This window comes from Podarcis pityusensis (assembly GCF_964106645.2).
Source record: "Podarcis pityusensis genome assembly, chromosome: 3".
Lineage (NCBI taxonomy): Eukaryota > Metazoa > Chordata > Lepidosauria > Squamata > Lacertidae > Podarcis > Podarcis pityusensis.
Window position 1 is genome coordinate 25174139 of NC_138026.1, and position 27969 is coordinate 25202107.

Here is a 27969-nt window from a genome sequence, read left to right on the forward strand (position 1 = left end):
TTGAAATTCAAGATTCACTTGAAAAAAACAGACCTGTCTTATTTCTTCACTAAAAAAAAAAGCGCTCCACATGTATATGTTGGGCCTTGTCTATTTAAAATGCTGGCAGAGTGGACAGGTATCTGTTTTTCATTTAATTTAGTTTTCACTTATTCGGTTTTCCATACAATTTGAATAAATAGGTCTGTTTGCGGGGGGGACGGGACACTCTTGGTCATATCCCATATTTGTCATCTTGGATTATCATGTTACCTATGAAAGCAAAGACATAAGATTGCATTCAAGGTAAGTGCCATTTTAAAACTCATTCATACTATTTACATTGGTTTCTTCAAGCAATTCAACGACCTTAACTGATAGTCTAGTGCAAAGTTTCCAAACTAGTCTGACTTTGAAGCCAGCTGACACCAAGACAACACCGGCTCTACCATTAGGTAGAATGAGACAGCCACCTCGGGCAGCAGGTACTGGAAGGTGAGAGTCCTCCTCACCTGTTCCCCAGAGATGGTGGGAGACACTGTCAAGTTGTCAGTGTTGCAGTGAAATTTTAAGAGTACATGGAATGGGTTGGGAATGGAGGTGTCATATTCTCTTTCACCTCATGCCACAAAATGTCTTCGGCAAGTCCTGCACCCTAAATATGCTGCTATTATTACTGACATTATGTTAACCCTACACAAATCCAGAGTGGAGTCCCTAAGATGGTTGCATGATGCCTTGTACACCTCTTTCCAACAACTCCTGCAGCCAAGCTGGTGCCAAATATATTTATCTGCTTTCCTTTGGACCCCATCAGTGAGGCCAAGTGGGGAGTCATGATGTCTGGGTAGCCGAGGACTTCCATACACACTGTCCATGCTTGCGCCCTGGGAAGGTCACTTCACTGCTGTTAATGCAGCAGTTTGACTTTACCCTGAAGTCGCACTCCATTGTTGCTTGAGTCATATGGATGCCAGCAACAACAATATGAACTCTAGTGCTCTCACAGTGCAACCTATTTAGAAATAAGTTCAGTGGGACTTTTTCAGCAGGAACTCACTGGAACTTAGTTCCAGCACCTCTCAGGTAGGCGCCATTGCCATTATAAGAGAGTAAGGGTGAGTTCCAGCACCTCTTTTTCTAGAAAAATAGCACTGGTCCCAAGTACATCTGTATAGTATTGCAGATTTAAAGTCATATGACTATCCAGTGACGCAGCCATAGTTCAATAAAAACTGAATCAGATTTGACATTTTACCAAGATTTTAAGCATGCTTCACAAAACCAATTCAACTCTAGAAAACTTTTAAGATACATCACTGCTAAGTACTGTTTCAGGATATAAGGCTCAAAACTTTCCAAAACTGATCCTAAAGGAAAACTATGTATGCAGTCAGAACATTCTTCACCACTTTCATCGTGGCAGCTCCCACTACTAAAAAAGGCAAGAGGTTATGCAGCTTAAAAATGACTTGTTTCTGTCAGTGGGCAACTGCTGTAATTATTACATCTACAAGAAATACTTCATGTGTGAATTTTCCTCCTGCATACATATTACATACTTAACATTGATATAGCACTTTTCATGCCCATATACATTATTGAAGTTCAATGCATACATGTCCTAAACCCCAAATTAAAAAGGGAGCACCTTTGAAATAGTGCATTGAAAAGAATAAGGACATAATTCCACCTCTAGATGAACATGACTGGCTGTGTCAATGTGGATGGGGACAGACATTCAGATGCACTCCCAAGAGAAATTAAAAGGGCCGCTCTATATCCACTTTGAAGTAATGGGGTTTTAAGCCCACGGTTTCTGTTGTTTTTTTTTTAAAAGCAATTTATTAGGTTTTACAATAAAAATAAACATAATAAGCAATATAACATTGATCTTAACATATTTTCACATTTTCTTTGGACTTCCTCACATCTCCCGCTCCCACTTTCATCGTTGTAACATTTTGTCAGCAATTTATCATCTTATTTAAATTCTTATATCCCTTCTATATTTCATGATCTTATAATTCTCAGAAGGAGCTAAATTTCACAGTCTTACTTATTTTCTTAAAAACTTCTAAATTTAGTGGTGCTCAGTTATTTTGATCTAGCATCTTATTTAGCATTCACTCAAATTACAATACTTTTGTAAATAGTTCTTAAATTTCTTCCAGTCCTCCTCAATCCTCTCTTCTCCCAGGTCACGGATTCTGCCGGTCATTTCAGCCAGTTCCATGTAGTCTATCAGTTGTATCTGCCATTCTTCCAGTGTGGGTAGATCTTGAGTTTTCCAATGTTTTGCGAGAAGTATCCTTGCTGCTGTTGTTGCATACATAAAAAATGTCTGGTCCTTCTTTGCCACCCCTTGGCCGACAATACCCAAAAGGAAAGCCTCTGGTTTCTTAGTGAAGGTATATTTAAATACCTTTTTCAGTTCATTATAAATCATTTCCCAGAACGCCTTCACTTTAGGGCAAGTCCACCAGAGGTGGAAGAACGTTCCCTCGCACTCTTTGCATTTCCAACACTTATTATCAGACAGGTGGTAAATTTTGGCAAGTTTGACTGGGGTCATATACCATCTATAAATCATTTTCATTACATTTTCTTTCAGAGCGTTACATGCAGTAAATTTCAATCCATTACTCCACAACCTCTCCCAGTCCTCAAACATGATATTGTGCCCAATGTCCTGTGCCCACCTTATCATAGCCGATTTAACCGTTTCGTCTTGTGTATTCCATTTCAACAGCAAGTTATACATCCTTGAAAGTACCTTAATCTTTGGTTCTAGTAATTCTGTTTCTAATTTCGATTTCTCCACCTGGAACCCTAGTTTCTTATCATTTTTAAAAACTTCTTTAATCTGAGCGTAATGTAACCAATCTCGCACTTTGTCTTTCATTTTCTCCAAACTCTGCAATTTCCAATTGTCTCCATCCTTTTCTAGTATTTCCCAATATTTTGGCCATTTAGCCTCCATATTGGGTCTTTTTCGGGCCTTGGCTTCCAAAGGTGAAAGCCACCTTGGTGTTTTATTTTCCAGCAAGTCTTTATATTTTGTCCAGACATTAAACAGTGATTTTCTGACAATATGGTTCTTAAAGGCCTTATTTGCTTTAACCTTGTCATACCATAAATATGCATGCCATCCAAAGGCATTGTTAAACCCTTCCAAATCTAACACATCAGTGTCTTCAAGAAGTAGCCAGTCTTTTAGCCAGCAAAACGCTGCGGCTTCATAATACAACTTTAAGTCTGGCAGGGCAAAGCCCCCTCTTTGTTTTGCATCGGTTAAAATCTTAAACTTAATTCTGGGCTTTTTGCCCTGCCAGACAAACTTAGAAATGTCTCTCTGCCACTTCTGGAAGCACTCCGTTTTGTCCAATACCTGGAGTGTTTGAAATAAAAACAACATCCTTGGCAATACATTCATCTTGATAGCAGCAATTCGGCCTAACAAAGAAAGTTTCAATTTTGACCAACTATCTAAGTCTCTCTTAATTTCTGTCCAGCATTTTTCATAATTGTCCTTAAATAGACTTAGATTTTTTACTGTTATGTTTACCCCTAGGTATTTTACTTTTTTAACCACATTAAGTTCCGTCTCATTCTGAAACCGTTCTGACTCTGTATCAGTCAAATTTTTCCCCAAAACCTTAGTTTTCTGTTTATTTAGTTTAAATCCAGCCACCCGACCAAAGTCATTAATCAGTTGTAATACTCTTTTCGTACTGGGCTCTGGCTTCTGCAAGGTCAAAACCAGGTCATCTGCGAAAGCTTTTAATTTATATTGTTTCTGACCGACCTGAATTCCTTCCACCAACCGATCCCCTCTAATCATGTTCAATAGCACTTCCAGAACCGAAATGAATAACAAAGGGGAAATAGGGCAACCTTGTCGTGTCCCTTTTTCAATTTTAAACTCTTCTGTAACCACATTATTAACTATCAGTTTAGCTTTCTGTTCTGAGTATATCGCCTCAATCCCATTCTCAAAACCCCGTCCCACTCCCATCTCTTTCAAATTTCCCATCATAAATTTCCAGGAGATATTGTCAAAGGCCTTCTCCGCGTCTATAAAAATTAAAACTGCTTTTGTATTTATATCTGTTTGCAAAAGTTCCAAAATGTCAATAATGTTCCTTGTATTAGCAAACAGATGTCTACCTGGGAGAAAGCCGGCCTGGTCCTTATGAATTACTTCATTTAAAACTTTTTTAAATCTATTTGCCAAAATGTCTGCAAATATTTTGTAATCCACATTTAAAAGAGAGATGGGACGGTAGTTCTTAAGTTGTGTCTTTTCAGCTTCCGACTTTGGTATTAATGTGATGAACGCTTCCTTCCAAGACTCCGGTGCCCTCTTCCCCTCCATAATTTCATTGCTGACCTCCATCAAAGGTTGTATCAAATAGTCTTTTAATGTCTTATAGTACTTGGAGGTCAGCCCATCTGGTCCTGGAGATTTGCCAAGTTGCATGTTCTGGATGGCTTGTTCGATCTCCTGTCGTGTTATTTTAGAATTCAGGATTGTCCTATTTTCTTGTGACAATTTAGATAGTCCGTTTTTTGCCAAAAATTGTTTAATCTCAACATCGTCTTGCGGCCCTTGGGTGTATAATTTTTTGAAGTATCTCTGGAAACACTTTCTGATATCCACTGGATTCTGGATGTTTTTTCCATCAACCTCTAAGTTTGTAACAGTATTTAATCTTTGTCTTCTCTTCAACTGCCAAGCTAGCAGTTTTCCACATTTATTCGCCGACTCAAACGTTTTTTGTTTCATTAATTTAACCTTCCATTCAATTTCCTGATTTATCAATTTAGAATATTGTGTTTGATAAAGTTTAATTTCTCTCAGAGTTGGCTGTGACTTCGGATTCACTCTTAATTTCTTCTCTAATTCTTTTATTTTATCCAAGATCTTATCTTTTTTCTCATTTTGTGTTCTTTTCTTTACTGCATTCTGTTGTATCAAGAATCCCCTCATTACAGCTTTGCTTGCGTCCCAGATTATTCTTTTTTCCACCATATTATTCATGTTTATCTCAAAGTAGTCCTTCAAAACTTTTTGGGCCTTCTTGGTAATTTCCTGGTCTCTAAACAAATTGTCATTCATCTTCCATCTAAAGGATCCAGTTGGTAATAGTGTCATATCCATCTTTACTGCATTATGGTCGGAGCAGGTCTTTGGGCAGATTTCCACTTTTCTGACCTTAGGTGCCAGGCCTCTAGAAATCCATATTTGGTCGATTCTTGTCCAGGTCAGTTGGGCTTCAGAAAAGAATGTTCCCTCTCTTCCTAGTGGGTTCTTTGTCCTCCAAATGTCAATCAAATCCATATTGTCAGTCATTTCAAAAAAGGTTTTAGGTAGTCTGCCGTCTTTTGTAACATTTTGACTTTGTGACTTGTCCATGTTAGTTGATACGACCCCATTCATATCTCCCATCATTATGATGTTGTTGTAGTCTAGATAGTCCAGCATTGTCTCCTGCAGCTTCTTGTAAAATTCCGATTTCCCTTCATTAGGTGCATAGATTCCTAATATCAGCAGTTTCTCTCCTTGATATTGTATCTCAATAGCCAAAATTCTTCCATGTTCATCTTTAAATAGGAATTTAGGTGACAGGCTCTCTTTTGCATATATCACCACGCCTCTCTTCTTAACTTTGTCCGACGATACAAATTCCTGGCCCAATCTTTTATTTATTAACACTTTTCTGTGGAGCCTCGTCACATGTGTTTCTTGTAAACAAATAATGTCCAATTGTTCTTTTTTTAATATATGAAATATTTTCTTCCTTTTTTCCGGAATGTTACAACCATTAATATTCCAGCTCAACAGTTGCAGAGACATCCTGAATTATCTAGTTATTTTTCAAGGGGTGGTATCTTGTTCTCAGGATCTTCAGGTTCCACAGGTGCTGATGTTGGTACTGGCGTTGCCTCAGGCCCAGAAGGTAGTTCAATTCCTTTTTGAAGGTCCTCTCCGTATGTAGACAGGAATTTGTCTCTCTCTTCCAGTGTTCTTACTTTAACCTTTCTCCCTCTAAAGGTAAAAGATATTCCTTGGGGAAATTCCCACCTGAATGGAATTGCGTTGCTCCTTAGTAGTTTAGCAAGTTCAGAGTAGGCGGCTCTAAGATCCAGCAGTAATCTTGGGATATCTTTATAGATTTCAATTCTTCTATCCAAAACCTCCAGTGATTTTACGAAATGTAGGCCCAAGATCTTATCCCTTTCCTCCTTTGATCTCAATGTTATCAAACAGTCTCTGGGCCTCTCCTTCTTTATGAATCTTCCAAGTCTGAAAGCTGACACGATTTTAAAGTCCTTTTCTTCCAAATTCCAGAACTTGGAGAATTCTTTGGTCAAAAACTCAGTTAGATGTCCTTCTTCTGCCTCTTGTAATGATCTAATCCTCAAGTTATTCTCACGATTTCGCAGTTCTATCATGGAGAGATAAATCTGATGTTCCCCGACTTGTTTAGTGAGTGGTCTTACCTCTTGCTCTAAATTTTCTAATTTTTGTCTGGTGTCCTCAGCCAATTTCCGATTTTCTGCTGAGGCCTCCGTTAACTGTCCAATTGCTTGTGCATTCTGTACCACTTGTATAGTTAATTTATTTAGACATTCTGTATTTTTGTCAATCTTTGCTGATTGCGCATCTACTTTCTTGTCCAAAGCTTCCAATTTTTCAAAAATTTTGTCTAGGACAGAAACAGATACTCCTGAGGCCATATCTTCCAATTGTAACTGCTCTGCTTCGCCCTCTCCCTCCACTTCTGAGGGCAAAGTAGGTACAGATGATCTACATGTCTGTGAGGCTGAGGTTAGAGTTGTTAAAGTTGTTTGTTTAGCTCTCCCTCTTTTTCTTGTGCCACTCATTCCAACGTTATCTGTCAGTCAAGGTCACACTGAGTTATTCCCATGGGAATGGAAAGGTCCAGAGCAAGCAAACAACAAGGGAATCGAAAGTAAAATGTGCATGTAAAGTCACTGTTTTAATCCAGTCCTCTAGAGGGAGCTTAAAATGTCTTTCAGAGTCTAATTTAATGTCCAAGAACCTTCAAATACAAATGTTTAGCAGAGTTTATAAATGGTCACTTTGTTACAGACAGTGCTTATTTATCTCCAAAAAGAGTGTTTCAAATTTAAAAGGTCTCAATACCCTCAGATTGTTTCAAGTTCCAATATACAGTATCCAAATCTGCAGTACTGACAGCTCCCTTAGTGCTCAGGCAGCTCCTGACTCTGGGTTTCACCTTCTAATTTGTAATCCAATAAAAGGAGGAAAGTCAAGTGCAAGTAATAATCCCAAATCTTTAGCTTAAAGTCTTTACTTTAAGATGCAAGTTCAATAGATGCTTAGATCTGTAAAGCTTAGGATCTCTTTCTTTCAGCCTCCACTCCTCCAGCTAATTGCTTTTTTCAAGTTCAATGGCTGCGGAAGACGGACTTCCTGCTTCCACGTCTCTCCGCTTTCAGCCAAGTTCAAGCCAATTTAGATTTTCCCTTTAAAGTCTCTAATTTCAAGTGACTCAATCTTTTACTCACAAGTTAGTTGCTTTTCGTCCGAATCCGTAATTTAGCAGGAAAAGGGATCAGCGCTCACCGACAGTAGCAGCGCGGCTTCGCTCCTCAGGCTGTGAAGCAGCTCTCAGCGCCGCAACCCCCCTCCGCGCTCCGGAGCCCCTTACGGGGTTCCTTTTGCGCTTGGAGGGTCGCTCAAGGCGCCCACCGAGCCTCAAGACCCCAGGCTCTTGCCGCCTGGGGTTTTCCAGAATGGGTCTCCGCTTCGCCGTAGCAGACGACCCGTTGCCTGCGGAGCCTCCTCTCCCGTTCAGAAGAGGACCGCCATTGCCGTTCGCGCCGCCCCCGGAAGAGAGAAGCCCACGGTTTCTGATCCAGCAAGTGATAGGCACACAGAAACCTATGTGCACATCTCTTGATGTAGTTCATGGAAAGTGACCTATGTTTTGTAGATAATAGCAGTGATCCAGTATTGAATGTTCATTTGGAAGCAAGAAATATGTTGTGCTAGAATGCAGCATAGTTTTGCTTATTGCAAATAAGTATTGGTGATATATTTTAAACAAATATTTTACTCTTATATTTTTCACAAACATACGAGTCTATTTTTAAAATATATGAAAATGCCCTAAGTAATTTTTATCTTTATATTTATTGAGTATAACATTAATAAGGCAAATTAGTGGCAGGTTTAAGCTGGCGGGTATGTGGAAATATTCTGAAATATAATGGGGCAGGCAATTTAAGCAAAGGGAAGTCTGAAGATAAAACTGACTATAGGAAGTGAGTATCATACCTCTCAAGCCGTGGCCTAGTTATGCTACAGATGTGATAATTCCACATCTATAATGGGGCAATTTATTTATTAGGCCAACTAAAATAACACAAAATGAGAGGGCAAGCTTCTAGATTCCCCAGAACTACCATCCACACACATGCCTCAGCTGATGCAAGCACCTTAATTCTTGTCATGAGAAACTCTGTCACAGATCTCCTATTGGCATAATGGGGTCATTGGATTGGGCTCTGGCTCCAACTAGGTCACAAGGAGGCAGGAAGAAAATCTTTTTGGGAAAGTGGGCGGTTCCCAATCAGTTTTGCCGACTTGCCAAGTTCCGTCATCTGAGTCACAAACTGTAAAGGAAAAGAAAGGTGCCCACTTTCCCCCAATATATCTAATAGGAACCAATTGCCAACAGGGCATAAAAACATGTGTCAATATTAGAGGCAAATTGCAGTCCATATAAAGGAACAGCTCTAGTGACCCCATGATGCCCTCAGAAATCTACAGTACTGGTGAGTACGAATCGTAGTGTACTACTGGCATCATGGGATCTCTAGATTGGGACATATCAGAGCTCACCAATTAGGGCAGGTCCCAACCGCAACCTAAGATCTACACTTCAGGTATTTGCCAATCATACTATCTTCAAAGAGCATTCATGATATGGTCAATGCCATTTTGCAGCAGAGGGGCTCCAAGATGGCCCTGCTCATTAGTGATAGCTGCAAGGATGGGGCAAAATATTGAGGGACCACCACACCTAATTCACCTGTAATATTAATCAAAACACCCCTGTTCCTCACCTATACTGCTTAACACTTACAATTCCTATGAGAGGCTTCATTCACAGTCCCAGTCTGCTACAAGGGAGTTGAAGCAGTGCTCCTACAACAAGAGTACCAATGACCCATGCAGATTGCAACTTCTTCCAAAACAACAGAATTGCACTGGGGAAACCTGGAATGTTCTTGTTGCTTAACGCTAAAGCATTACTGTTGAATGGGGCTTTTACCAGGTAAGCATAATTCCTATTATTTGAAAGGCAGATCTAAACTTCTTTACACTGCACTTCCTTTCATACAACGAGTTAAGCACTAGCACAAATTCTAGGGTTTCCACATGTAACAGGTGAGTACGTAGAGTCAGTAGATTTGTGACTGTGGATCAAACTACATAAGATGCAAAAGGTATTTTAAATGTTAAATAGAATCTGCTGGGAGCTCCAATGAGAATATGAACCGTGGTACATGGGGGTTAACTCTTTTCTTCCCCACTACATACTCAGTTGACATCCTGCCCAGCTACTGCTATCCAAGAAAGGAAGCTCCCATTGCTGCCAGCAGGATTTGTGTGTTTAGCATCATGGATAATTTGACCCACAACCACAAATCTTCTGACTATGAGCAATGGCCTGAATATGTTTTTTCTTTTGCATTTTGGAGTCATTAGCAGTATGTGTTGTTTGGCCATACTATAACACCTACCTGGTGCTAAAGCCTTCCTAACAAAGCAGTAACTGTGCTCATAGGAGCCAAGTCCTAAAATATTTGAGGCACCACCCCAATTGATGGACACTGCCATTCAAATGGTGTGTGCGCACCGCATCATGTGGTCGATTATGCAGGACAGGGCTTATCTGGGGCCCCCAATATTTTAATCAAGTTGGCACCCCTGATTGTGCTGATTTATTGCTTGGGAAGAAAGAAGCAGTGTCAGGCAGGGAGACTCCTAGCTCCCCACTGACAGACTGGCTGATCACTGCTTATCTCCATTTTTAAACTTCTTTCACTATATGCTCACCTGGGATAGGCAAACTCAATGAATTCACAGCTTGTACATGTGTTTCTTCATTTAGCAAGGAAGCCCCATCCAGTTCCTGATCTAGCATGGAAGTGCTTGTTTTTAACCTTCAAAAACTAAAACAGAGAAAAGTTATGTGCTGCTTGGCAAGAAGAATAAAGCAAAATATGTCAAGCATTTGGCCTCTAGAATTAAATCGCCCATCCCCCATTAATATTTATGCCTACAATAATATAATAAATTTTATTTATACCCCGCCCTCCCCGGCCAGAGCCGGGCTCAGGGCGGCTAACACCAATAAAATTTCAGTAAAAACATAATAAGAAAAGAAAAAACCAATTTACAATACAGGTTAAAATGCAATTTAAAATGCAGCCTCATTTTAAAAGTCAAAACCATAAGGGGAGGGAAACATAAGGGTCAGACTGAATTCTAAGGCCAGGCGTAACAGCTCTGTCTTGAAGGCCCTGCGGAAAGATGTCAAGTCCCACAGGGCCCTCGACTCTTGTGACAGAACGTTCCACCAGTACTGGGGCCAGTACTGAAAAGGAACTGGTCCTAGTTGAGACCAACCTAACCACCACCTAATCACAAGACTTGGGACCTCCAAAATATTGTCATTTGTGGACCTTAAGGTCCTCCGTGGGGCATACCAGGAGAGGCGGTCCCGTAGGTACGTGGGTCCTAGGCCGCATAGAGCTTTATAAAACCCTAGTGGATTAATTAAGTGCAAGTAAGGAGACAAATGATTTTAAACTGGTTTTTCTTTTAGATCTTGCCTAAAGAATTGGGCTACGAGATCCCAGTATCTTATTCCACATGTGGCATTTGCTTAGCAGCTTATGAAATAAACTTGTGCAAGGCAAATAGATCCTTAGTCGGATAATCTGGTTTGCGTGTGCAAGCTCTTTCTAATTCAAAAAGTTGAAGTTATATGTGCTCTGCTTACTCACATACAACTTGCTCTGGATGTCCATATCCTAATGGCCTTCAGGGTTCTTGTATTAATTTACAAGGCCCTTAACAACTTGGGTTCAGGATACCTTAAAGGACCACCTGACTCATTATAGCCCTCCTCTTTGTTGAGGGCGTCTCTGTTGGTGCACCATGGTTTGGATAAATAGCTTGCATCCGCCAGCAGCCATGCATTGAGTATTGTAGGCTCAATTATATGGAACTTCCTCCAGTTGAGGTCAGGCAGGCCACTACCCTGTCTTCCAGAATCTACTGAAAGCTTGTTAAATTCAGCAAGCATTTAGACTGAATTCTGATGTCTTCGCTTCAACTGGTTTTCATTCTTGTTGCATTGAATTACTTGTACATGGCTTAGAGATGACTGCAATTAAGCGGTATAAGAAATGCTCACACATCTGCAATGGAACTGCACAGCAAGTTCTCTTCCCTTCAGGGATCCTGCCATCAGTGTTTATACAATACTTATTTTCTGTAATTTTGGTCACAGTGATCATTGTGCAACCAAGCCATCATCTGGAAAATCATGTATTTGTCCTCATCCATCAAGAAATACCCATATATATCACCCATCTGGAGACCTCCCTGTGCACAGATGCATGTGTCAGGGAATGGAAAGCCCTTCATCCAACCCAGGGGTGTGGAGTGGAAGATGCTCTTGCACCTCACCAGCACCACCAAAGAGATGATCCGCATTGCCTGGTCCAACAGTGCTGATTGCTTTTTGGTGAGGAAAGGCTCATTCTAGCAGTCAACTGCTATGTGTAAGCATCTGTGCAATGAGGCCCTCCAAACACAGATTCAATGTTTAACCTGCTTTTCATCTTAAAAGCCCTTTTCTACACTGTCCTACCAGTAAGGTTCAAAATGCAATGTATTTTTTTAAAAAAAAAAAAATCACACAGAATATCTTTCCTATTTCTGGCTCATTTAAAATATTGATTTCCCCCCCATTTGTTGTAATTGGCTATCTTTTATTGTTTCCTGTAACATTGTTTACTAATAAAGAACTTTTGTATATTGAAAGCAAATAAAAACGCCAATATGTTTTTGCACAAAACACCAGGATATGTTCCATCTATGCAAGTCTGGTCTTCTATTGTTAATGGATTGCGTTAACGATGCTGCCCCCTGCCTCCAGTAAATGTATTCGTTTCAGTTCTATCAACATTATTTTATTGGACAATATCTAATGTGAAATACTTAGGATTTCAACAATTACTATAAGTAATGGGCTATATATGGGCAAAAAGACTGTGACTGAATTCTAGCAAGATGGAGATACTGTGAAGAGGCTGTTCTGGATGAGAATACACTCCACTTGAAGGAGCAGGTAACATAGTATGGGGGTATTGGGAGATTCACAGTTTTCACATGAAACTAAGTGGTGTGATGAGTACCTTCTTTCTACTTTCAGCTGGTCTGCCCAGCTACAACTGTTTATTTATAAGGGCAGTGGTCCATGCTCTGGTAACCTCTCATTCAGATTATTGTAATGCATCGTACATGGAGTTGCCCTTGAAGACAATTCAGAAGCTTTAATTGGTGCAGAATGCAGATGCCAGAATTCTGACTGGTAAAGCAAGGAGAGATCATGGTCACCCCAGATGGCCACTATTTTGTGGGAAGTATTCAACAACATGCCAGAAATTTAGTTTTGCACAATGGAAGTGCGCTAATGCACTCTTGTGCAACAAAAACCAACTTTTTTAAAAAAAGGGAGGGCTTTGTGTTAGGAAGGTGATGAGGAAATAACCATAGATGGGCAGGAAGTCTTATAACCTCCACGCAAACAAATCAAGATAAATACTTGAGTCTCCTATAACCTCACAGCAGACAAGTCATAATGAATGCCCCTCATATAACCTCTGCAACTTTTGTACAAGTGAATAAGCAAGTTGTCCAAAGAAGCCCTAAATTCCACCAGTCCTCAAGCAGCTGTGTTGGCTGCCTATTCACTTCTGAGCCCCATTCATCATGCTGGTTGCTCACCTTTGAATTCCTAAATGATTTGGGAACATGTCTCTTATATCAGTCTACCCTGTTTTTTAGATCAGAGGGAGGGGGCTTCTTCATGTTCCACTGCTAAGGGAGGCTTATTCAGTGGTGATACAGGAACGAGACTTCTTTGTGGCAATGTCACATTTGTGGAATGCTCTCCTCTTACAGGTGAGCATTGTTGTTGTTTAGTCGTTTAGTCATGTCCAACTCTTCATGACCCCATGGACGAGAGCACGCCAGGCACTCCTGTCTTTCACTGCCTCCTGCAGTTTGGTCAAACTCATGTTGGTAGCTTCGAGAACACTGTCCAACCATCTTGTCCTCTGTCGTCCCCTTCTCCATGTGCCCTCCATCTTTCCCAACATTAGGGTCTTTTCCAGGGAGTCTTCTCTTCTCATGAGGTGGCCAAAGTATTGGAGCCTCAGCTTCATGATCTGTCCTTCCAGTGAGCACTCAGGGCTGATTTCCTTCAGAACGGATAGGTTTGATCTTCTTGCAGTCCATGGGACTCTCAAGAGTCTCCTCCAGCACCATAATTCAAAAGCATCAATTCTCAAAAACTCCATGGACAAAGACAACAGGTGAGCATTAGGTACCACAATTGCTTTGGGTTTTTTTGGCAGCAGGAAAAGACATGTCTGCTTAATCAGGCTTCATAGGATTCTAACGAGAGACTGTTTTAGCCTTTTCTTTTAGCTGTTTTTTTTTTAATTATTATTATTTTCTTGGTTTACAAAAGTACACGTCTTGTCTCTTTTTTCAAGTTGTACAGTCTTTTATACAGATCAGTTATATTTGTTATGAGACATTAGTGTGGAGTACAGTCAGGAAGAAGAGGGCAGGGAGAGGAGGTGTGGTGGTGAAATTTGTTTTTGTTTTTACAGTGTATGTGTGGGGTTTTGTGTCAGCGTCAACTAGATAGGTTTTCTCTTTCAATTCACTTGTCACATTTCCTTGGGAGTGAGAGAATTGAGGGCCCAGGGTATGGCTGGTTGTCTGTAGTTGGCAGCAATGGGGTTTGTTTGCATTTGTGGAGGGTGGGGGAAAAGGTTTGTTGGGTCAAGTAAGACAGATTGATTTGTAAACTGTTGGTGGATTCTTGTTGTTGTCTTGTTGGACTGTGTATGTGATAAAGGGGAGCCATACTGGGGTGAAGGCATTCTCTTCTATGTGTCCCCTCTTTAGCCATTTTTAATTTTGGTTGCTGATGTTTTAAGGCCAGTAATCAATCAATCAATCAATCAATCAATCAATCAATTGCATTGATATTCCACCTTCTTCTCCGAAGGAGCTCAAGGTGGCTTACATGGTTCTTCCCCCTCCTTATTTAATCCTCACACCAACCCTGTGATGTAGGTTAAACTGAGAGGCAGTGACTGGCCCAAGTTCACAAAAGTGGAAATTTGAGCCCTGGCCGCCCAGATCCTAGCCCAATACATAAAAGAAACATTATTTTAGGTTTCACCTTGCCCTGGTATCGGTATTATTGAAGGGCATATGTCATATTCTGCACACACAGTCCTAAGTTAGCGCAGGATCCTGCCAAAAATAATTGTGCAGTTATGTATGACCATCCAGAGGCACATGCATCATTTTTACACATTGCATTATTATTTTTTCTTAGTTTCCCTTCTGGCAACTCCCTCCATCCCAAAACTAATATTAAAACTTGCCAATGTGTCAAATGTAGCTTAGAATTCAGCACTAGAACTGCCAGAAGGAGGGGTGGGAATCCAGTCCATATGAGCAATTGCTTGCATGAATTCTTACACAGCCTTCCTGAAACAAGATATTTGCCCTGATCCACAGGCCTGGTTGTAGCAGCATCTAGGGTCTAAATCAGGGGTCAGCAACCTTTTTCAGCCATGGGCCAGTCCACCATCCCTCAGACTATATATATTCTTTTTGGGTGGGGGAAATGAACAAATTCCTATGCCCCACAAATAACCCAGAGATGCATTTTAAATAAAAGCACACATTCTACTCATGTAAAAACACACTGATTCCCGGACTGTCCGCGGGCTGGATTTAGAAGGCGATTGGGCCACATCTGGCCCCTGGGCCTTAGGTTGCATACCCCTGGTCTAAATCCTGAGCTGGTGCCTGGACCCACCAACTCCACCTGCTTCATTGGTGGTCACCTTCATTATATTTCTGAAAAAAGGGGGAAGAGGTGAAGGATCTGGACCAAGGTAGAAAGGTTAATGTTGGAGCTGGACATCTGTTATGAACTACCAATGAACTGATGAGTGCTTGATTTATCAGCTAGATGCTCAAGTAGTTTGGCAGCAATCTCCATCCTATCAGGACAGCTGCTTTTCAGTCACAACAGTCAGCTGGCTATATGGGAACACAAGAAGCTGCCAACTCAGACCATTGATCTATCTAGCTTAGTCTGGTCTAAGTTGGTTGGCACTGACTCTCCAGGGTTTCAAGGCAGGAATCTTTCCTAGCCCTGCCTGGCAACACCAGGGATTAAACCTGGGAGCTTTTGTGAGCAAAGCATTGGCTCTGCCACTGTGCTACAGCTGTGTAATGGTGCTGTAAAGGAACTTGGTGTTTAGGGCGCAGAACAAGATTTGTAACATACACAAACATAGTCTGGCCCTGGGGATTGCATTTTCATTTGATTTGGAACTGTTTGTAAAATAACACAGGTTTGCAGCTCAGCTCACAAAAGTGCAATTGCTTTCAGCAATGGATGGAGACTTTTGTGCAAGATTAGTCTGGAAGATCAATTGTACTCTTGTTGTACTGTTGGGGGGGCGGGGGTCATCTTCTATACAGATGAATCTTTTCATTATTAAATACCAGTCCAAATCCTTCTAAACAGAAAGAAAAAGCAGGAAGGGATTTTGTTCCGGATACTAAATTATGCTACTGTCCTACAGCTAGATATGCAAAAGTGCAGTAGCATCCAGAATGGCTTGCCAACGTGAGATAGCAACATCCACTGTGGCAAGGATGCTCAGGTCACTTCTGATATATTGTCTTGGAATGGCTGGATGCAGAGGGATGGAGGGAGCCAGGGGATTGGTGGTGGGATGATGATGAATGGTCAGAGGGAGAAGATTGGGAAGAGGAGGTGTCAGAAACTAAAGAGGTAACAGGGCTTAGTGAGCATGAAGAGGTTGTGGCAGAGAGCAGTCCAGAACCAGAGAGATAAGAGGAGGCTGGAGAGAAGGGGCACCAAAAGGCAGAGATGAGGCAGGCTGCTGAAGAAGCCAGGGGGTTTCCCTCTCCTGCTGCGACAAGCTTCATTCAGAAGATCTGCTGTTTTGATTTTAAATTGTATTTTTATTGCTTCTTTTATTTCTTATATTGTACTTTATTTTATTACAATACAATGCATACAATAGAAGAGATAAAAGAAGCAATAAAAATACAATTAAAAGCCACACAGCATCTAGCACAGTGTATCGCCATGGGTAAAATAAGCAGAAAAATCATTAAGTGGTTCCCCAAGCCCTCAGCAATTTTCAAGTGTTCCTTGGAAGACACAGTCTGAGAACCACTGAGTTAGGTAGGTATGTTTTTCAGAGACGTGCAGAAGCCAGCAGACAACTGTATCTGACCCAAAGTTCATAAAAGGCGAAGCAAGGTAATTTCAGCGTGAAATTTACAAAATTTAAATCCATCTCTCGCAATTCTTTTAGGCCTGGCCAGTGAGAACATTAACCCTTTTGTTCTTTTAAAAGCCCAAAACAATGCAGATAAATGCACAAGCTGCTTACTCAGACCCACAGGGAAGTAGAGATAAGAAAGTGCTTTTTAAAAGTGAAAAGCACTGTTAGATATACAAAGTTCTGTGTGGCCAATGTCTCCAGATGGGGACTATCGAATTACAAAACTGAGAAACAGCCTGAACCTGTGACAATTATAATCTATGGTGTGTTGACTCTTGCAATTTATGACAGATGGAGGGTGGCAATGGCCACACCGTGTGTCAGTGATTGGTCTGCTGTAAAACACATTTTATTATTCCATAGATTTCCTTTAGTGTGAAGAAAGTGGATAAGTAAAGAGAGGAAGAGAGAGTACAACACTCCAGGGAAGTATGGGTTGATTGGGTAGGTTGGGCGATGACTCTCTAAAATTTATAGTCTAAATGGAAGGGCAATTGCATTAGATTGGGTTTTATATCATCTCTCTGTTGCTTTTTTAAAAAGGCTACTTATTTTCCATGACTCAGTCAATACTATTGAATGAAAGAAAGCAGAACATTCTCATATACCTAGTTAGCATAAAAGGGTATGACAGTAATGTTGCTATAAGAAAGAAAGATTGCCCGTTCCAAAGGAACTCTAAAAATAAAATGGACCAACAGAATACAGTATGTGTCACTGGGTGCCCTTTTTATTTTGTCATTTAGCCTAGTGAAGAAGACAGAGAGGGAGGGGAAAGAGTGCCACTGGCCTACTTTCAAATAATCTACTATAAAGTGCTGAAAATTATTTATTAGAGTTTTTTAAGAAGAATTCACATGGACTGCCTTTTCCTTTATAACTCAGGGGATAACTTAACTTTTGCTACTTATATCCCGAAATAAATGACATAATAAAGCATTTCAGTGCCCTTTGTTCAAAGGAGATTCCAAACTTTCTCACACCTCTTTAATGAACATTATAACAAATCCAAAGACAAAATCCATATACTTCCACGATCTGCATTCATGCACACTACACTCCCAATCCCATTTTATCAGCATCTCAGTTCATCAAGAGTCGGGTGCAGATGAAAGTAGGCACCTGTACAAGAATCCCCTGCTTGGGTCCAAAAGTGCACCCACAGACATGGTTCCTGTGTTCAGTTACCCCATCCAACACTTCATGTATGACTCTCATCGCTAGATCAGGAGTCAAAATCACATGTAGCCCCCAAGCTGGTTTCAGATTTTCAAGACACATTTCTCCTCTAACATGATTGAGCCATGCTAGTCAATGACTTGGTTGGACACGAGTGATTCAAATATCTCGTGCAATTGAAAGACACCCAGTATACTATGTAACAAGGTGCTAATAAACTGGTAGGAATGGAATATAAAAGACCCAAATACAGTTTGGGAAGCACATTCGCGAGAAGTTAGTAATGGCTGTGACGGGTAAGTGTTTGACATTGAGAATGGTTTCAGATATCATCAAAGAAAAGTCAATGAAACCAGTTCATCTTGGTACCAAATCAGCCACTAAATCAGAGGGGAATTCCTACAGATGCTATTGAACAATTCCCATCACCCCTGGCCATTTGCCCTGCTGGTTGGGACTGATTGGAGTTGGAGTCCAATAACCTCTAGAGGGCCACAAGGTTCCCCAGTCAAGCACCAGTTCTTCACTGTGTTCATATTGATGTTTGATTTGAAAACCCATGATGTCCCATTACAGCAATTGGCAACATAATTTCCTACCCCATGTTAAGTCAGTGTGCGAGGGATTCACCATTGTGCTATTATGATCGTTCCATCAGTGCAAGCATTCTCAGATTGAATGACTGTCCCTCTCCTTCCTCTGTGTGCTGTTCTGAGGGTTCTCCCAGCTCCCAGAGCCCATTTGGTGGAGGCATAGGGGGGAGGACAAGGGGAAAGTTCCATTGCTAGCGGGATTTGTTGTGCTGGCTCCTGCTAGCACAATTGTTGAACTGAATTCAAGCCTCTATATATTTGTGTTTGGTTTCTTTATTTTCATACACACCTAAATTCTTTAGAAAAGTGATTTAACTTTGCCTACCCAACAGTACTTTGGACTGGGGGGTGGGCAGCAGCCTGATCATGCTGTGTAACAAACACTTTTTGAAACTCAGTGTATTACAAAGGCAGTTTGCTATGCAGCATGGCAGAACTAAAGCCTGCAATCCTATGCTCATTTACCTGGGAGTAAGTCTCATTGAAATCAATGGGCATTACTTCCAGGTAGGTAAGTCTAGGATTCCACTTTCTAGGAGATCTCTGGGTTTTTGTTTAAGACCAATTACTGAGTGTTTGAAAGTCACACACACGCCCGGTGCCAACCTGAAAACGTCACACAATGCATCATTCAAAGGGCGGAACTGGGGTGAAATGGGAGCGGGGCTGGAAATGGAACCCCCCACATGAAATGGCCGGCAACTGTGCTGTAATACTGCCTACGGGATAGCCATATGTAGCTGTACTACATGTAGATATTAGATGTACAATTCAGACAAATACATATAGGGTAAGGTAAAGATAAAGGGACCCCTGACCATATAGGGTACTTGATATGTATTATATATGCCTGGCCGTGTCCTTGGTTTCTTTATTTAAGGCACATATGCTTCAGTAAATAATCCTCCCACATAAATTCAGAGCAGGTAAAAAAACAGGTAAATTTCTTAAAGGGCAAATTCACTTACTTAGCTGCATGGATGAGCACACTAGGAAGATGAGCTGAAAAGGAGGTAGATGTGATTAGCAAATCTCCTGGAGTGGAAAAGGTAAGGTGATTCACTGCATGGCCTCATCTACTGCCATAATTAAAGAAAACAAGGTGCTGCCTCGTTGAAGTGCAGAAACCCTGGGAAAAAGAAGACGCCGCAAACTGAACAGAATATAACTTTTTGAAAGAAAGTGCATCGCTCATGCATTTTCTAAGGAAATTGATTTTTCAACTTCTTCAGTTAAACTCTGAATTCATGAATAAGGTATAACAGACCACCTGCAGAGAGAATCATAAATGGAAAAAGGAACAGATAAGCTGGCCATTGGGCTCCAAATCTCTGAAATGGGGACAGAGATTGAAAGGCGAGTTCTGAGGTGAAAGCTAAGCAACAGTAGATCTCTTTTTTTTTTTTTAATGATATTTATTAAGAATTTTAAAATTACAGAAAGAACAAAGAGAAAAAAAAGAAGAAAAACAAGGGGAAAACAAACAGCAATCAAACAATAAAAATCGATAAAAATCAAAATCAAAAAACAAAAACAAAACACATAACACATCAAAATCAAAAAACAGAAATAAACCACAAAAATTTAAAAACAGATCCAATATTCCCAAATCCTTAACTGTCATTAACTTATTTCATCGACCTCCTCACACCTCCCTTTTTTGTATTCTAGTTATTAATTATCACAGCAAATCCTTCCCATTTTTCATAATATTCTGTCATTAAATTACCTTAATCTATTTTAACCTTATCTTACTATAAAAAACCCTAAAACTTAAAACTTAAATCTTATTTATACCAATTTCTCATAACCATAGCATATTCTTGCATAGTTCTTTTTAGCATTTCTGCTAAAGCCAAATAATTTCGTTCCAACATTTTTCTAATACTCATTAATTTTACAAAACAATCATAAATAAAAAATTTTAAAACTTTCTTCCAATCTTCATCCAACGTCTCTTCCTCCTGGTCCCGGGTTTTGTCAGTCCTTTCTATTCCATCCATCTAGTTCATTAACCTGGTAATCTTATGTCCGAGGCCCTTAAGTCTCTTCCATGTCCCTTCCGCAGATCTTCTTCATATTTATACCTGTACTTTACTTTGTCTCCTGGTCCTTTCACTCGTGGAAACTCCAACTTGACAGTATTTTTGTCCCTTCTCGACAGATCAGCCCCTTTTCCATAGTCCACACTGAACTCCATGTGGTATTTAAAAGCATGTTTCAAAGTCCCTCCAGAGCTGAGGACCCCCACAACCCCAAACTCCTCACGGCCCATTGCCAGACTTGAAAAGTCAAGACATCCCTGCATAGGGGGGGGGTCTATCCAACCCCCATCTCCAAGCCAAACAAAACTCCAAATCTGGTTTTTTTCTGGTTTCTCTCCAAATCTGGTTTTTTCCAAGTTCATTTGTCAGATTCAACAACTCATGTTCCTGCTGGGCCACAGCTCCCTCCATCTCTGCCACCCGAGGTCCAGCAACAACCTCCTCCCTCATCTGATCTGTCAGAGCACACTCCTGAGTTGATTCCTGGGTGGGTTCTATATAGATACCCACTACCTGTCCAAAATTTCTAATCGCAACAGTCATCAAATCCGTCTTCTCATGTAACTGTTCCAATAAAGCACTTGTCTTGCAGAAAGCACGCACCAAAGCCTCTGAGTACATTGTTATGCAAGGTCAGAAGTCTGTTCCCACGATCTTAATCTATTGCAGCTGCGAAGCTCCCCAGTTCAAATTTAATAACAGTTTCACAAGCTCCCTCTAGGGGAAGAACTTCTATTTGTATCCATCTCTTTTCTTTTCTTTTCTTTTAACAGCAGATCTAACAACAAAGTTTCCTTTTTCAGATATTTTGTCAATATTTGTTCCTTTAAAATGCGAAAGAGAACAATGGAATCACTATGTTTCTCTTCTTTTAACTGTCTGTCAAAAACATTTGTCTATAGTCAATGAACTTCCCAAAAACGTCTGTCCTGACACCCCGCTCCCAGGTTCAAGACGGTGGAAAATTACTTTTCTTTACACTCTCTTCTGCAGGTTTAAACAATCCGGAAAAAATCCCCCCTCTTCTCCTGCTTCCGAAGGGGGTTCAGTAATTTTAGATGATGAAAGTTGATCCTTTACAAACAATTTTCTAAACTCTAGTTTGCCATGTCTTTGCTTTAATCTGTCTACAAGAAACGGAAGGCTGACTTCCTGTTTAGACCTTCCCGCTTCAGTGCCAAATTAAGAGGAATTTCTTAATCCGATTTTCCGTTCTACTCACAGATCGTTGTTTAAAGTCCAATTGTCCAAATTTGATCTGCTCACGGGTAGTTGTTTTTGTAGCCAAATTGTCCCAAGAAAAAGGTAGCGCTCTCCGGCAACGGCTGTGCGGCTTCACTCCACGGAAGAAGCAGCTGACTCTCAGCACCGCGCCACTAGCCCCTCTCCGCTCCGGAGCCCGTAATTGGGTTCCTTTACGAATTGGGGGGGGGGGAAAGGTGCCCGCCGAGTCCCATGGTCACAGGCTTCATCCGCCTGTGATTTTTTAAAGGGTCCCCGCTTTGCTGTAGCGGAACAGACCCGTTTTCCGTAGAGCCAGTCCCTCCGGATCAGAGGGAATCCGCCATTACCGATGGCGCCATCCCGGAAGTCGCAACAGTAGATCTCAAGCTTGTTTGCTCAGAGCAATCTACAACCTTTTCAAAATCCAACACAGGGTCCCTTAATGGTGTGGGAGGCTGTGAAACAGCAGCTTCTACACTTGGCCCAAAAGTGATGTTGTTAGAAGACCCTGGCCACATGGGAGGATAACACACTGCACAACCTTCGGAATGTCAGCATTGCAAACACTTCTGGAGGTTTCATGCTATCCTTGGCTGATCTGCAGCCCATGTCCCTCACACTGCCTGGGCCATTTGGCATTAGTTGAGAAGCATGAGAAGAGATCTACTGAGCAGTTTCCAGGCGACCAAGACAACGTGAGATGGGGCCAGGAATTATACAAGATTAAAAGGTTGGCAGACTTCAGCATGTGTGACCACTATGTTTAATACATGGAGGCCATGGAGAATGGTATCTGTATACTTATTACAAAAACACACAAACACCCATGGCTTCACAGTTCTTTATCACACTGCTGACATAGCAATGCCAAAACTATTGATATCCATGTGAAGAAGAGGCAGTTGGATATGTGGACACCAGCATTACGTATCAGGGCAGGTGTGGGCAGCATAGACTGATTTCATGTGACCATCAGTCTAATTTCATGTGGTTGGCAAGGAGGGATAAAAAATGAGAAAGGGGGTACCTTCACCTACTTTGGCTGCATCCTGCCCAGCATCAGCATGTGGCTCTCAACAGATCACCCCCCCCAAAAAAAATAAATCCTCAAAAAATACAGCCCACAGGTTCCCCAACCTGTGTTAACTATAAGTTATTCCAGCAATCTTCTGCCTTATAAAACACAACAGGTGGGCAAGCCCTTATATTTGTCTTTTAATATCTATGTTCTAACCATCATATTAGAATTCATGGTTCCGCACAAGCAGAAAAGAACAGCACAAAAAAAATAAAAGCAAAAGCAGCATGAGACTACATATGGACTCCTTGGGTTTGACACTAGTTGACAATGTTGTGGGTCTCTCAACTTATCCTGCTTGAATCAGGGCAGGGAGCAGACCTCTAGTCTACAACAGCCTCACCCAATCTGATAGGAATTGTAGTCCAAAACATCTGGAAGGAGTCTGAGAAAGCTGGTCTAGACCCCTCATTCTCTTCCTGTGAGCCACCGTTTCAGTCTCTCCTTCCCTCTCTTTCTCGTTCTCTCTGACTCACTCATCCAAACTACTGATTCACTGAAGCCCCAACTCAATCTTCCTGAGCCATAACCAATAGTTATTCTCTCAAACTGATGCTTTGATTACTCAAAGGGTAAAGAGGGCAGGAGTGTCTACTGAAGAGAGAGGATCTGTATTTGGCCATGCATTCCCCCCCCCTTTTTTTTTTTACAACAGCTATCAAGGCTGTTTTGACCAGGTTGGTCCTGTTTGATCAAACAGACCAACAATCCCCTGGCAATATTAATTTTGCCCCAATTAAAATGTATCGGCTAAAGGGGCCCTTCTCAGCAGCTTGTGATTTTGAAAATATGACACTTGTTTTGACAGTGATGGTGGCAGCTACGGAAGATCATGGAATTAACCATGTTGAATACTAGCAATTTAGAAAGGAATCTATCCTTTGGCATGTTCACACATTACATCCAATGAGTGTACAAAATGTGTATACAAATAGTACCCATGTACACTATAGTCCATATGTTAAGTACAGTCTCTACCCATGTACACTATAGTTCAGTTGTACAAGTGAACAAATGTACAATCTTTCACACAAACAATTCTGCATGTGTAGGGACAGCTTATACCTATGCTCAGTGTAGTGTGTGAACAACCCTGTTGTTTCCCCTTAGTTATGCCTATCCTTTCTACAGTAATTGTCATAATTAGGAGAGTCAGTGTTGTGTAGAGTATTGGACTAAGACCTGGGAGACCAGGGTTCAAGTCCCCACTTGGCCATGAAGCTCACTGGGTGACCTTGGGCCAGTCACTGCCTCTCAGTCTAACATACCTCACAGGGTTGATGTGGAGATTAAATGAGGCAAGGGAGAACCATGTACGCTACCTGGAGCTCCTTGGAGCAAAAGGTGGGATGTCAATGCAATAAACAAATAAAATAACCAGGCTTCTACATTTCTGTTCATCATGCTAGCTGGGGCAAGTACTAATTTGCCTTCTGGCAAGCAACCAGATTTCCTTCCAGCCTTGGAGCTACAGAAGTGGGTGGAAATTGGTCCTGGGAGTCAGTTCATCAAGCTATCCCCAGTCCCAATATTGGAAATAAGGCTGGGGGGGGGGGGGATTGGCACCTGCTTTAATAAGACAATCAGAGTGGCTTGGTAGCACAGGGCCAAACTGTTAAGCCCAGTGCTATTTTTCTAGAAAAAGAAGTGCCGGAACTCACCATGAACACCTCCCTTGTTCTCTTAGAATGGCAATGGTGCCACCTGAAAGGTGCCAGAACTGAGTTCCGGCAAGTTCTGGCTGAAAAAAGTCCTAGTTAGGGCCACCCTTTCTTGCTTTCACAACCTATCATTTAAAAAAATAATAATAATAAATCCAAAGTTTGATTTATACATTATTGACCTAACATAAGGAAAAGAAGAAACGTTCAATAAAACATCATAATAAAACGCACCACAAGCTTCTAAGCTATTTTATTCAAGTGCCTCATGAGAAGAAGCGGCTGGGCGGTAAACATGGTTGTCTGGAGTTAATTCAAGCAGGTGCCTCCTTCAGCCTGTAAATATAAACTTAATTAAAGGACTAAACGATTCAGAAAGAGTACGGGTGGGCGGCTTTCAACAAAACGCAAGCTGGAAAAGCAACTTTGTGGGGGAAATGAGAAAGAGGGAATTGAGTGTTTGTCTCAAGTAAAAAAGGGGGGGGAGGGGAAGAATGTTTGAGGCCTGATGAATGGCATAAAAAGCACACCGAACAGATGAAAGGCTTTGAAAGCTAGGAAGTATATCCATAGCTACCGGCACATTTTAATCCAAGCTGAAATAGGCGGGGGGGGGGGGAAAGCAGGTGGTAGAAGCCTTCGTTTTAAATAGGATGTGGATTTCTATTATACATGCCTTGTGGCCTAAACCAATGTTGCTCCAAAGCAACCACCAATGTAGTAATTGTTCTGCCATAGATTCTTCTTTCTAAACACTGTTTTCTTTAATATGCAGCTGAATGCCAAGTCACACTGGGCATAAATTATGGAGAGGGGCAGAAAAGCATATTCATAGAACTAAATCAAATTTAACCCATAATCAGAGCACTTTTTAAAAATGCCAGGGGGTACTTTTTCAAAATTGTTAAAGCACCCTAGAATACGGCACGAAAGCCAGGGGTTTAAAGCTGCGCAAATGGGCAGCGTGTCAAACTATTTAACTTTTTTGCTTGTTTAGGAGGCTCAGGGATGACGGAAATTATTCTAGTTCAGTCTTTAAAAAAAGGTTAAGTATACTTGTAGCTTGAGGGGGAAAATGAAACATCATTTATATGTTCTTGGTCTGTGTGTCTTAAGTGATAAGGTCATTCATACCATTGGGTTGCACTACAACTACGGTGATCGTGTGTCGTGCCCTGGAGGTAGTCCTTCGTCCTCTATTATTTGAAAGGCCATCTGATCCAAGCCCATTTTCAAGATAAAGAAGCATCATGCAGGAGAGCAGAGGGCGCCTTGAAGCTGCCCATCAACAGCTGGCAGCACCCGGGTTATCTGAAGAATAATAATAATAATAATAATAATTTTTATTTATAACCCGCCCTCCCCAGCCGAAGCCGGGCTCAGGGCTGCTAACAACAATCAAATAATCAAACAATCAAATAATCCAACATTCTAAAAACATTTCATTATAAAAATTAATTAAAATCAAATTAATGGCAACCGTTGAGCAAAATTCTGTGCAGGTTGCCAGAGGAGGGAGTCAGGCTGGGCCCTGACCAAAGGCCTGGTGGAACAACTCTGTCTTGCAGGCCTTGCGGAAAGATGTCAGGTCCCGCAGGGCCCTAGTCTATTGTGACAGAGCGTTCCACCAGATTGGAGCCGCAGCCGAGAAAGCCCTGGCTCTAGTTGAGGCCAGCCTAACCTCAATGAGGCATGGGACCTTCAGGATGTTTTTATTTGCAGACCGTAGGTTCCTCTGTGGGGCATACCAGGAGAGGTGGTCCCATAGGTACGAGGGTCCTAGGCCGTATAGGGCTTTAAAGGTTAAAACCAGCACCTTAAACCTGATCCTGTACTCCACCGGGAGCCAGTGAAAACAAAACAAAGCCACGGTCATATTTAATTAATATTTCAAAGATCTCTAAGTGGCTTTGAAAGGAACTTTGTCTCAAAACAGACCTCACTGAAATTAAGGGACTTAAATTAGTTGTGGCTATTCATTTCAGTGGGTTTCCTCTGAGTAAATGTTAGATGGCTATACAATCCTTACAAATATATTGTTTTTTGTGGGTATGTGGGTGCCATGGGTCCCTAAATTCCTGGGTCCTCTTGGTAGTTCTCTGCCCTCAGAAGCTGGGTGGGAAAGAGGGCATTCTCTATGGTAGCACCCTAAATTGTACAACTCCCTCCCAAAATGCATCTGGCACCTTCATTATACAGCAAATGTTGATGATGCACCTCTTTACCCTGGCTTTTGGCACTTGAGGTGTACAGTTTTAGGACCCACCTTATTTCTATTATTGTTTTTAAGCTGTTTATAATATTGTGTTTCAGTGTTGTCACCTGCTCTGGGACCTTAAGGTGAAGGATGGGTAATTAACAGTAGCAGTCTTCATGGACTCAAATCCATTTCACAGGATTTAATTTAAATACGTACCTGCCAAGTGAAAGCTTAGTTGACAGGAAAGCCGTTAGGTTATAATTACTATAATTATAATTTGCTATATCTAAATTAGCATTTTTCTGTGTCCCATTTTATCTGTCTTTTGGACGATGATGGATAGGTGACCAAAGAAGTCTACAACCTGCACGCGAAGTTGTGGGAAGGGAAACAGACAGAGAATGCAATATGCTCATCACTAGTATTACCATCTTTTGAGACTAAAAGGTGCAACGAGGTGTTAAGAAATATCGTGTTGATGGTAAAATAAAGCCACTACCCCAGGAATCCCCAACCTTCGGCCCTCCAGATGTTTTGGACTACAATTCCCATCATGCCTGACCACTGGTCCTGTTAGCTAGGGATCATGGGAATTGTAGGCCAAAACATCTGGAGGGCCGCAGGTTGGGGATGCCTGCACTACCCTCTCGCTCACTCCCAAACTGCCCTTTTGACGTCAGATTCTTTCCCCTCACCCTCACATCCTGGAACACAGAAAGCTGTCTTATACTGAGCCAGACCACTGGGCTATCTATATCAGTATTCTCTAAATGGACCGGTAGCAGCTCTCCAGGATTTCAGACACAGGTCTCTCCCAGTCCTGTTGGGAGATGCCTGGGATTGACCCTGAGGCCTTCTGCATGCAAAGGAGATTATCTACAGCTGTGGTTCCCAACATGGGGCACACGCCCCACAAGGGGGCAATTTGATTTGGGGGGGGGGGATTCGAGAATGAGTTATTAACAGTGAATGGCCTTTTAGGCTTCCTCCACGTGAAGAGGAGTTCAGTTTTTGAATAATAAGAATTATACGTCACAGGCAGAGAGGGTATCAGGGTTTTAGAGATGCTAAAGTAGGGCATGGCCAAAAAAAGGTTGGGAACCACTGATCTACAGCCTCTCAGAACCTAAACATTGGAAATCTGTTCAGTACTGTCTGGGACTCAGCAGGCCCAATGCATTTCATTAAGCAAATCTCCACTCCACAAATTGTGTCCTCCCTAAAAGAGGGCATGTGTTACAGTGAGACCTGGAGACTGACCTCCTGTCTTGTGGGTGGGTAAATTGGACAG

At 41.5% G+C, this 27969-nt stretch overlaps 1 protein-coding gene and 1 long non-coding RNA gene across 3 annotated transcripts in view; one reads left to right on the forward strand and one right to left on the reverse strand.

Moving 5' to 3' along the window:
• Window positions 1–70: 70 nt before the first annotated feature.
• Window positions 71–27340, reverse strand: LOC308473732. 2 transcript variants are annotated; one of them, XR_013984261.1, is made up of 5 exons: window positions 26508–27340; window positions 25613–25789; window positions 19439–19599; window positions 10100–10215; window positions 71–252 (listed from the first exon to the last, which is right to left on the reverse strand). It is a non-coding gene; the product is annotated as an uncharacterized lncRNA (long non-coding RNA). The 2 variants fall into 2 exon arrangements; XR_013984262.1 differs by lacking the exons at window positions 25613–25789; window positions 26508–27340 and adding an exon at window positions 24713–24929.
• TPO (thyroid peroxidase) overlaps window positions 10755–27969 on the forward strand; it is a 94753-nt gene continuing 77538 nt past the window's right edge. The window contains exon 1 of the mRNA XM_080999028.1: window positions 10755–10772. The gene's annotated coding sequence lies outside the window, so the exon portion shown is untranslated. The remainder of the gene's footprint in view (window positions 10773–27969) is intronic.